The sequence below is a fragment of the Tupaia chinensis genome, unplaced genomic scaffold (genome assembly GCF_000334495.1).
Source record: "Tupaia chinensis unplaced genomic scaffold, TupChi_1.0 Scaffold000315_1, whole genome shotgun sequence".
Classification (NCBI taxonomy): domain Eukaryota; kingdom Metazoa; phylum Chordata; class Mammalia; order Scandentia; family Tupaiidae; genus Tupaia; species Tupaia belangeri.
The window spans coordinates 3,397,170-3,408,107 of NW_006159808.1; the positions used below are offsets into that span (position 1 = coordinate 3,397,170).

The window sequence follows — 10,938 nt, forward strand, 5'->3', positions numbered from 1 at the left end:
GAAAGGGCCAATCTAGGGGTATGATTATTTGCTATATAAAGGATGAAAAGAACCCAATTATTGATTACTAGTTATCTCAATTTCTTTAAATTAGCCTTAATTAGTCAAACATGAGATGTTATCTAATCTACTGTAAAGAATATCAGCTAGGATAACCGGGGTTTTTCCCCACTATAAACTCATGCTTTATGGGAACTTTTAATAGTGATTATGAGAAAATAATTTGGCTTCTTTAAGTTATTTTCCTAACCTATAGAAAAGCAAGTTATGCGACATGTACATAAAAGAGTTAGCAAAGGAAGCCTGAGTATTATCCTGAGAAGGTTCTACTTGCAAAGCTGCTGTTGGCTGGCATCCGAGAATTTGGGTTTTAGGTGAATTTCTACCATTTTTCTCATAAAAGAGGCACATTCTGCCAAAATACTGGTAGGAAATATGGTTTAAGCTGAATGCTTGCTCTTCTTCTGGGGGTCTGGAATGTGTGGATGTGCCAGGCAAAGTGTGCTAACACGACTAGTCCCCAGTGAAAAGCCGTTCCTGCATCTCTAACAAAGTTCGGGCACATGTGGCACGCTCGTCATGGCTCGCTGCAGGGAGCTGGGCACACCCTGTGAGATCCCACTGGGAGGGGACCTCAGCGGCCTGTGCCTGGTCCCCCCCTCCCCCGACTTCATCCCGTGTGCCTTTTCCCTGTGCTGATTTCGCTTTTATCCTTTTGCTGTAATAAATCATAATTCTGGAGTCTGACTTTATACTGAGTTCTCTGAGAGTTTCTCACAAATGACCAGCCTGAGGGTGGGCTGAATAAGCTATATCTAAAATATAGAAGATATAAGTATCTGATCTTGCTCATAGTAACTGAGAACACTTGGGATTCTGAAAGCATTATTAATTATTATTCATTAATATAATGGGATTAGGAGGAGATAACTGATGAGAAGCAGAGTACATTAATGGTGTTCTTGGACTTTTGAATTTCTGCAGAAAAACTTCCAAAGCAATCTGGAAATGTGAGTTTGAATGGTTAAGATAAGAGTTTTAGTGGAACAGAATAGCAGTCATGCTTCCTTGGACCAAGTTTAAAGAAACTGAAGCATCTTCTTACAAGTCCCTGGATGGGAATCTGTCTTTCTACAGCAGGTTTAAGTGACTGAAGATCTTAGACCTGACACATTTGGGTGGATCTTGGCTGCAACCGAGAAATACGGCCTTGGCTTCAGTGTTGGGAGTGGGATCTGAGAGCTCTCTCCCTGTATTCTAAACATCACTTTTCTGAAGTTTCTTCTTGCAGTGGGTATTCTCCTACTTCTAACATCATAATCTTTACACAAACATAGAAGCCTGACTTTCTCTTTGCTATGCAGTTTCATCATCTCCAGGTTCCAAACATCAGGTCACTTCTCGGCTGATTTTTACCACCGATTTTCTATAGCCGGGCCTCAGTTTGATGATAGCATATGTAATTTACATATGTAAATGGCATGTAATACCTGGTGAGTGCTGTGTAAATATGCTGACTATCTAGCCACCCAAATTAGGATTGATCTGAACATGAAAAGGGGTAGGTATTAGTCGTTATTTAATTAAACAGCAGGTTTAATTTTATTGGAAGTATGCCATATCATTATTTTAAAAAAATTGTACTAGAAAGAAAACATGATTTTTCAAGGAGACTGCGTACTCACCAATATAAACTACCCTGCTCATAAAAGTGCAGGATTTAGGAGAAAAGAATGAGCAGTCTGTAATAGGATTTGGGAAAGACACACTCAGCCGGTCACAGGAGCACGTGTATAGGGAACTGCCCTCTGTGAGGTCAAGGAGGCAATTCGTACTGAGGACAGGAGCCCCTCTTCACACTTTCACGTAGATATGTGCTTTGAAGCTTGGGGTTGGGGCCCTGGAAAACCTTATCTGAAGATGAAGTTAAATTAGATTTATAATGGGTCCTCCAGTTATCAAAGCCGCTAGTGACAGCAAATTGGTATGAGGCCTCTCCAATAACCTGCCAAGCATTCTGGCCTCGCAGCCCTTTCTCTGGGTGGTTATGCTTTTCCCTAAACTGTTTTAAAACTATCAAGTGTATGTGATCGCTCAAATGATCTCATATGTGACTTGGTAAATACTGTTTTCCTCCAAAGTAGTCCAACTCCAGAAGTTACTCGTATGCACTTTGTTTTAATTATTATTTAACAGTGATGGAAAATATTTCTCTCCTTTCCAGCCTTCTCATCTAGCTTATAAACCCTTTCTTGGCCTTTGGCAGAAGAGAGAGAAAAGGGTTTCTTAGGTGGAAGAATTTCTCAAGAATGTTCTCACTCTCATGAGGTAACGAGGCAGGACACCTGCGGTCCCAGAAGCAAAGGAGTTGGTACGTGTATCAAAGATGCCCAGTGGAGATATGCCATTCCTTGCGAAGTGAACCTGGTAGAGCAAAACTAATAAGGTCTGCCTCTTTTTTCCTTTTTGTGTTGACTATAAGAGATACCTTACAGAAGAAAACCAAACTGATGACCAAGAAGGAGTTTTGAATGTTGCTAGTGTTTGAAGATGAGTAAATGTCAAGTGGAGACTTCGAGTCCCAGAAAACTGTGGGTAAAGGTATGAGATTAAAAATTCTGTGAATCGGATACTCTAGCTCACTCGTGTCTGTACGTTACAGCTCATTGCCTCATGGGGTCAGTTTATTTCAGGCCAGATCAAGTCTTACTCTTAGCAGCGAGGAACGCAGCAGTGAGAAGCCTTCCAGAACACAGTGCCTAACGGCAGTCACCGCCACACCTGAGCCTCATCAGTCCCGATGCACAAAGGGTGGACGGCAGACGTGTCTCCGTGCTGTCTGGCTGTTGCTGTTCGGATCCTCACAATGGCCTTATGAAGCGGGCATCAGCCCCATCGCTGCAGTGGGGAAAGCTAAGTCGTTTCCCCCAGTCTCCCAGTGAGTTCGCGAAGGATCAAAAGTTCAGACTCCAGAGCTCACGCCCATAATTCTCCCTCAGTTCTGTTCTGGGCACCATGACCAGAAAGAAGTTTGGTGCTGAACACATATCTTAGACTAACAGTAAATGTGCAGTGATTAATTCATGGCACATCAAAAGCATCCGAAGACACAATGACATGAAATGCAGGTTTTGTTGAACTGATTCACAGGTCTAATGTGGATTTAAAATGACTTGTGTGTGTTTATGAGTATTTATATATTATTTGTGTCAGCCAGAAATAGAACCAAGTATTGTGTGTCAGGACGAAAGCCAAGTAAATTGGAGATGTCAGAAATAACTAAAAGCTCTGGATGAATTATACCAATTCTTTAGAGCACTCTGGGGTATTTCCAGAGAATGTATCCACGCCAGCCCTCAAGGCAATAAACTCTGTAAGTCACCCAGTAAATACGTGCAGCTCTGCGTCGTCTTTATCTGCGTTGTCCGATAAATGCTCTCTTTCAGAGAAGCAAGGCTTTTACATTTGACATTGGATTAGAGTCCACTCCTTTCTTTTTTTTTTTCTTTTTTAAGAGAAATTTTTGCAGTAGGGCATGTATGCTTGCCGGAGAGACTGAGAGAGGCAGAGAGACAGAAAGCAAGAAATCCCTCCTCCCCCGGGCAGGTGAGGGGTTGACCACATCATGATCTCTTCTCCTTCATTCTCCTTGTGGGATTTTGGGCATGTACACACATGCATCTGGTGTGAGTTTTAAGCCCCTGGGTCAGAGACTCCAAACACAGGTTGGAGTGTACGTTACTTGAAAGTTCAGCGACATAACCGTTATGCCATCCTCTGGTCCTGTGTCGTCTATGTCTGTAGAACTGACCTGCATTGTACAGGCATATAACACAGGGTGCACTTAGTCGAGCAAACATTAGCTCATTGGTCATCTAATGGATTTGGAACCGATTCTTCAAGGCAGCCTTAGCCCTCGGCCCAGTGTCTACCTCGGATGAAAGCAGAGCTGCCCTGGTTGAGGGGAGGAGTGGGGCCCCAGCTCCAGCAGCTCAGTCTCCAGACCTGACCTGACCTGACCGAGTACTCAGGTGACCCTGAGGCACCTGCCTTACCGGTCTGGGGCTTCCCATTACCTTGCTGGAAGGCTACCATTCTAAACCACATAAATGTGCAGAGACAGAATCCAGCTTAAACTCAGAAGATTATAAAATGTAAGTAGATAAAACTTGAACTGATTTACTTAGGACTCTGTATAACTGGATTTCTACATATTCTTGGATCGAAGCTCTGTGTCTCTAAATTGGGAATCAAATTACATTCATGAAATAAAAAACCCACCTTGTTATTTTAACCCTTTTTGAAGAACTAATATTCCTGTTTTCTTTATAAATGTAATTTACAGTAATCCTCAATATCATGGAGAAGTCAGATCTCCATCTGCATTTTATGGAGGATCAAACAAGGAGATTAACCAGGAAGCCTGTGGAAATACAACTCCACGTCTGACAGGATGCTGCAACCTCCCTGACTCCAGCTTCCTAATGTAACCTTAGGAGATCATATGTACTCTTCATGTCAAAGTTATGCGTTCTTGTGTTTTTCATGAAAGGAATGATTTAAAATGAATTCCAATCAACTAGCCTATCAAAATTTTAAGGAGCTTAACAGTGAATTTAATTGCAGCTGTTTTTTAATTTCTATGAGAAGCACATGGAAATGGTGCAAATTTAAGGGGAAAAGTCGTTTTTTTTTTTTTTTCTTTGTAACAACTTACAGAGAAGAACACAGCTATGATGAGTATGTTGCAAATCCAGATGTGGCACCGACATGGTGTTAAGAACCTAATGGTATCTCAGAATTGTGATTAAGACTCTAACTGAGAAGCAAGGGCTAGTTTTCCACCCTGAGAAAGCTGCTGTTTTCCTGCAGTGGGCTTGAGCAGACCAACCGCTCTGCTCAGCGTTCCCACCTATGAAATAGGGCTTATCTCCTCAGTTTATTGTGAAGATGGAATGAGCTTAACAGTAAAATGCTCAGGACAGCATTTGGCACGTAGTAAGCGCTCGGAGAAACGATTCGCCTTTTTCCTGAGGTGGTTGTGGGCTGATGGCTGAGAAGGCAGCGGTGTCGTAAGCATGGCGGCCACAGGAACTTTGGTATTCCCTATATTCTACCTAGGACTGTTTGTGGCGTTGGCTCAATGCATTTTTTTACAAACTAAACAGGCTTGGCTTAATAATCAATTAGTAACTAATGTTAATTATTTGATAATCAGAGTTGTAAGATATAACTATTCATTTTTTAAAACTTGTACTTTGGGCCAGCCCTGTAGCCTGGTCATTAAGGGAGCCAGGCAGCTCAATATGTCTGACTCACAGTTTGAATCCTGGCCCAGCAGCTTGAAAAACATGGCCGGCACATGTGCTTGCATGTCCAGGACCCTGACAGGATGGAGAGCAGGAGCAGAAGGGATGGCACGACCATGTCCTGCTGTGGGGGGGTGGGGGGTGCAGTCTTGACCCTCGGCCCAGTGTCTATCTCAGATGAAAGCAGAGCTGCTCTGCTTTCCTGTGGCCTCTGGCAATTAAAAAATGTGTTTTCATTAAACTGAACACATAAATATTATGTAGTATGCCAAATAGCAAGTGTGATATGTATATAAGAGATCTTCAAAAAGTTAATAGAGACTGTGTATTATGAAAAATGCATATACATTTCAAACTTTTGAACCAAAATAACTCTACTCTAATTTCATATTTCCAAGAACTTTGAAGTACCCTCATATATGACATATGTTTATATATACTCAAATGTATATACACACACTCAAACACACACACACACAAGAATTATACACACATTTAATCAGATAACGGAGTGAATTTCTTCTTTTCAGGTACATGTAACACATTTACAAAAGATCATTTTGTATTACACCAGAGAAAATTCTCAGTGAATCCCAAATAATTGATAACATTCTCATTTGCTGAACATAATGCAATAAAATGGAAACTAATAAAGAAGCAATAGTAAAAACTTATGTATGTTTAGAAAGTAAAACCAAATTTCTGAATTATTAATTGGTTAAAGCAGAAATCAAGAAAATCACCAAAAAAAAAAAAAAAACCCACACTACAAATTGGAACTTGTTGGATGTACTTGAAGCATTTCTTAGGGAAATCTATAATACACTATACTTTAGTAGTACTTAGGAGTGAATTTATATATGTGTGTATATGTGTATATACATATACACATATATACACATACACAGACACATATAATGAAATAAGATTGAAAGTTAATAAGTCAAGTTATTTTATTAATTTTTCTTTGCCAGAGGGCACATCTGTTTACTGGAGAGAGAGAGAGAGAGAGGGAGAGAGAAAGACGGAAAGCAAGAAAGCACCCCTGTGAGAAATGGTCACACCTCCATCCTTTCTCCTCCATCTCTCCTTGCTTTTGGAATTTTGGGCAAGCAAGTACGTGTACCCGGCGTGCCTCTCAAGCCACCAGGTCTGCAACTCACACCATGCGGTTGGCCATGTGGGATCCAGCCATGTTAACCATCACACCACGGGCTGGCCTAAGCCAAGTTTTTTCTACCTGATAAAATAGAAAGAAGGAAATCATTAAAGGTAAGAGCAAAAAGTTAAAGAAATAAGAAGCAGTTATAGTGGTCAGCAAGACCAAAACTGGTTCACAGCCACACAAAGAAAACCACTAAGAAATTTAAAAGTATCTGGAAAATTGATTGAGCAAAAGACAGACAAGGCAGAAACAAATAGGAAGAGGAAAATGGGGTCAAAGTATAGACGTCATCTTTCTAAATCCTCAAGTCCAAAGAGAACATGATCAATTTTATGACTAAATTAGGTAATTGGGCTTATTTAAAACAAAATGTACCAAAGTCAATGAAAAAAAAAATAGTGACCCGCGTAGATAGCCATTAAAACTTCTACCTGGTAATTGCAACTCACACCTACCTCCCTTCCCAACACAAGGGCTCCATGGCCGGAGAGCTCTCTCAGGGGCTTTCAGCAACCTGTGACCTACAGATTATTCCAATTTGATGCTGTCTGTCCAGAGACTACAAGAGGGAAACCACTTAACCCATTTTTGAAGCTAGTATAACTTGATAACCTTGGTATCCAAACCTTTTAAGGAGAGCACAATAAGAAAACAAAGATTAATTTCATTTATAAATGTAGATGCAAAATTACAAAGCTTACTCTCTTTCTCTGGGTCAATATTCCTAAAGGTCGATCTTCCTAGAAGATTTTTGGCAAATTTAATTCAGCAGCAACACTGCCAAATGATGTTTATTTTACTTTCGTATAGATTAGATGTTCAGCAGTAGAAAACAGTTATGCATTGAACATATCAATGATTAAGGGTAATAAAAACATGCAGTATCTCAATAAACGTATGAAAAGTATTTATTGAAATTCACTATCCTTTCATAACAAAAGCTATTAGTGAACTATTGATAAACTAAGACTGGAAAGGAAATATGATTTGTCTTCCTCAGAATCACTTACACTGTTCATCATGTACTGGAGGTGTTTTGTTTTGTTTTTAAGAGATATTTTTGCTAGGGCACATGCACTCACTGGAGAAACAGAGAGACAGAAAGTGAGAACTCACAACCGCCCACACATCGGGGGATGGCCTTACTGCAATCCCTTCTCCTCCATTCTCCTCTTGGGATTTTGGGCATGCACATACATGTGCCCAGCATGAGTTTGAAGCCACAGTTGACCATGTAAGAGTCCAGTGACGTAACTAATACATCATCTTCTGGCACCATGCTGGTGGTTCTAACGATTACAATAAGAGAAGGAAAGGATGCGGGAGATTATGAGCTAAATAGAAAAAGACAAAATTGCAATGTTCGGACAATATAGTTTTCTATGACAAATATGCAAAAGATTCTTCAGACAAAACACAAGAAATAAGACAGTTTAGCTAGAATGGTGGAGATACAGTTATACATAAAAGTTATAATGACAGCAATAAACATTGGAAAGTGAACAGGAACTTAAAAAACATTTTCAATATAACAAAACATGTGACACTTACAAATACATTAAAAAGATATCCAAGTTCTACATGGGTAAAATGACAAAATAGTTTTGAAGCATATAAAAGGAGAGTGGGTTCAACAGAGATGCATGCTGTGTTCACAGGTAGGAAGATTAATCATCGTAAAGATTTCAACTTTCCCAAATGTACCTACAAATCCAATGTGATTCCAATACAAATTTCAACAGCCTTCTTTGTGGAATTTGAGAAAGTGATTAAAAATTAATATGTTAGAGTTTTAAGTCCAAAAGGAGCTGGGTTAATTCCGAAGGGGAAGAAGGAGAAGCAGGAAGTCGCTCACAAGTTTTTGAAAAACATAAATAATATTCTCATTGCTTTTGGATAGGAAAGTTATCTTAAGACATATAAAAGAATAAATGATAATGGAATGTATACTATAGGAACATTTAACCTTGTCTAAACAAATTTCTATATAATATGATACAATTAACAAAAATAAGAGGTGTATGACATAGAGAACAAAGGAGTGATATCTATAATATATGGACTCCCACGTAGTCAACCACGGTTCGCGTCCTGGACCCGGTGACTTAAACTCACACCGGGCGCGTGTGTGTGTGTGCCCAAGATCCCGAGAGGAGAATGGAGGAGAAGGGATTGTGGCGTGGCCATCCCTCCTGGGGGGTGATTTCTCACTTTCTGTCTCTATGTGTCTCTCTGTCTGTCTGGCGAGCGCACGCACCCTATAGTGAAAATCTCTCAAAAAAAAAAAAAAAGGGTATTGTGGTTGGGTACCTGCTTACTTTGTTGGATTAAATGCAAATGGTCAAACTTACCATATGTTTACCTTGCTTTTAGGATATGGGTACAGGGACCAGCAGATGGCACAGGACTCTCACGGAGTCGACCACAGTCCAAGTCCCGGACCCAGTGGCTTAGAAATCTCACCTTAGGTGCGTGTATGTGCATGCCCAAGATCTTGAAAGGAGAATGGAGGAGAAAGGATTGCAGTACGGCCATCCCTCTGCCCCCAGAGGGGTGGGGTGTGATTTCTTGCTTTCTCTTGCTCTGTCTCTTTCCAGACAAATTAAAAAAATAGTAATAATAAAATGAAATAAACAATTCTTTAAAAAAAGAGATGTTCAGAAAGCAATTTGACACTAGTATTGCTAAAAATGTACTTTCCTGACAGCCTAGCCATTGCATTCCTATGTAAATCCCAGAGAAGCCGTGGGCTTGTGCACCTACGGAGACATTTGTAAGGAGCATTAATTCAACAGTGAAGACTGGAGATGATCTCAGTGGGCGTCGATGGAGGACTGGGTAACAAGCAGTGGTATATTTGTATCATGAAGTGCATTATCACAACTTACGGAAAGAGGCTACATCTACATACACTGTCACTGATCAAAAAGATCTTAGCGGAAGTGTAAGAGGCACATGCTCTCTGAAAACACGCTCTTGTACGTTGGACCTGAGATCTCCCTCTTTTTCATCTCTCTATAGAGGGAAGGAATAGAAATGTGTGCAGCAAGAATTGACACCAGCTGGAAGACAGAGATTTTCTGTGGAAATGGAGGTCGTGGACTGTGACAAGGTAAGGCCACCAAGAAAATTTAAACTTTATCCATAGTGCGTTATTCCCCAGTGAGAAATGAATGAACTATAAACAAAAAAGCCTGTTTCCCACAGTGAAAATCTACATATCCAGCTGTCAATGTCTGTTAATTGTGTATGGTGCGTACACAGGTTCTTACTATGCTATTTGCTGTGAATTTTCACATGAAAATCAGTAACAAAGCAATACATAGTGTAACAACAGCTCTCAGTGGATGAACTGTGGTGCGCTCTGCCTGGCCGGACAGCTATTTCAGCACACGTCCGGGAGAATATCTGCCCGGAAGCTGATGCGTTTTCTTCTCCAGTAGATTTTTCTTTCTTTCTTGTTTTTATTTTAATTTATTTATTTTTTTTTTTAAAGAGATTTTTGCTATAGGGTGTGTGCGCTCACCAGAGAGACAGAAAGGGAGAAGTCACCCCCCAGGGTGGATGGCTATGCCGAAATCCCTCCTCCTCCATTCTCCTCTTGGGATTTTGGGTGGGCACACATGCACATGGGCCTGGCATGAGTTTAAGACACCTGTCTGGGACACGAACTTCAGTTGACTACGTGGGAGTCCAGCGACATAACCATTACACCATCTGCTGGTTCCTCTCCTCTGATATATTTCTCAGAAAGAAAGTTACTTACAGTGGTCAATCCAGCCCAGAGAAAGAGGAGTAAGTACTAGTCCCAGGGAAGTTGTTTACATCACATATCATCTATGCTTATGTGACTGTTAAAATGTGATGATAATTATATTAGCTCATTATAATACACAAAAACTATTTCTAATAAAGTTATGAAGGATGAAAGCAAGGATAAACTACTTTAATATTCATAGATATCAAATCCTTATGGATCGTAAGTTTGAGTATGTATTATTTTTGAGCACCTATAGAGGGCTTTAAAATGATTAGCTTTTTAAACTATGATATTCCCTCAACATTGGGCATGGATTTCTATACTTGACAGGTTAGTATCAATAGGCAAGAAAATGAAATATTCACATCTAAAAACTGTTAGGTCATCAAGAAGGTAGATCTTTGTGTTTCTAAGCAAAAATGTGTCATGACTTCCCCACGACCAAATACTACAGGCGTTTCCCCATCTCTCACGCTCTGCTTAGTTTCTTAGGTCTAAGTAAAATTGAGAATAAGATATTCAAACCTTATGGTGTTATGCAGTGGATCTTGACAGCAAGACAATAGTCAGTTTATTTTCAAAGAAATCAAAAGAAACTGAAACAAAATCAATTTGCAATGCACTAATGATCTTATGATGAAATTGTTCCATGTTTCACAAAAGAACACTTGACATACTGGGCGTTGTATTGTGTGATGGAAGTG

At 40.1% G+C, this 10,938-nt stretch overlaps 1 long non-coding RNA gene across 1 annotated transcript; it reads left to right on the top strand.

Annotated features, from left to right (window-relative positions):
* Positions 1-2,257: 2,257 nt before the first annotated feature.
* On the top strand, positions 2,258-3,380 carry LOC102483504 (uncharacterized). The gene is made up of 3 exons (XR_003549804.1): positions 2,258-2,371; positions 2,483-2,601; positions 2,684-3,380. It is a non-coding gene; the product is annotated as an uncharacterized LOC102483504 (long non-coding RNA).
* The last annotated feature ends 7,558 nt before the right edge of the window (positions 3,381-10,938 follow it).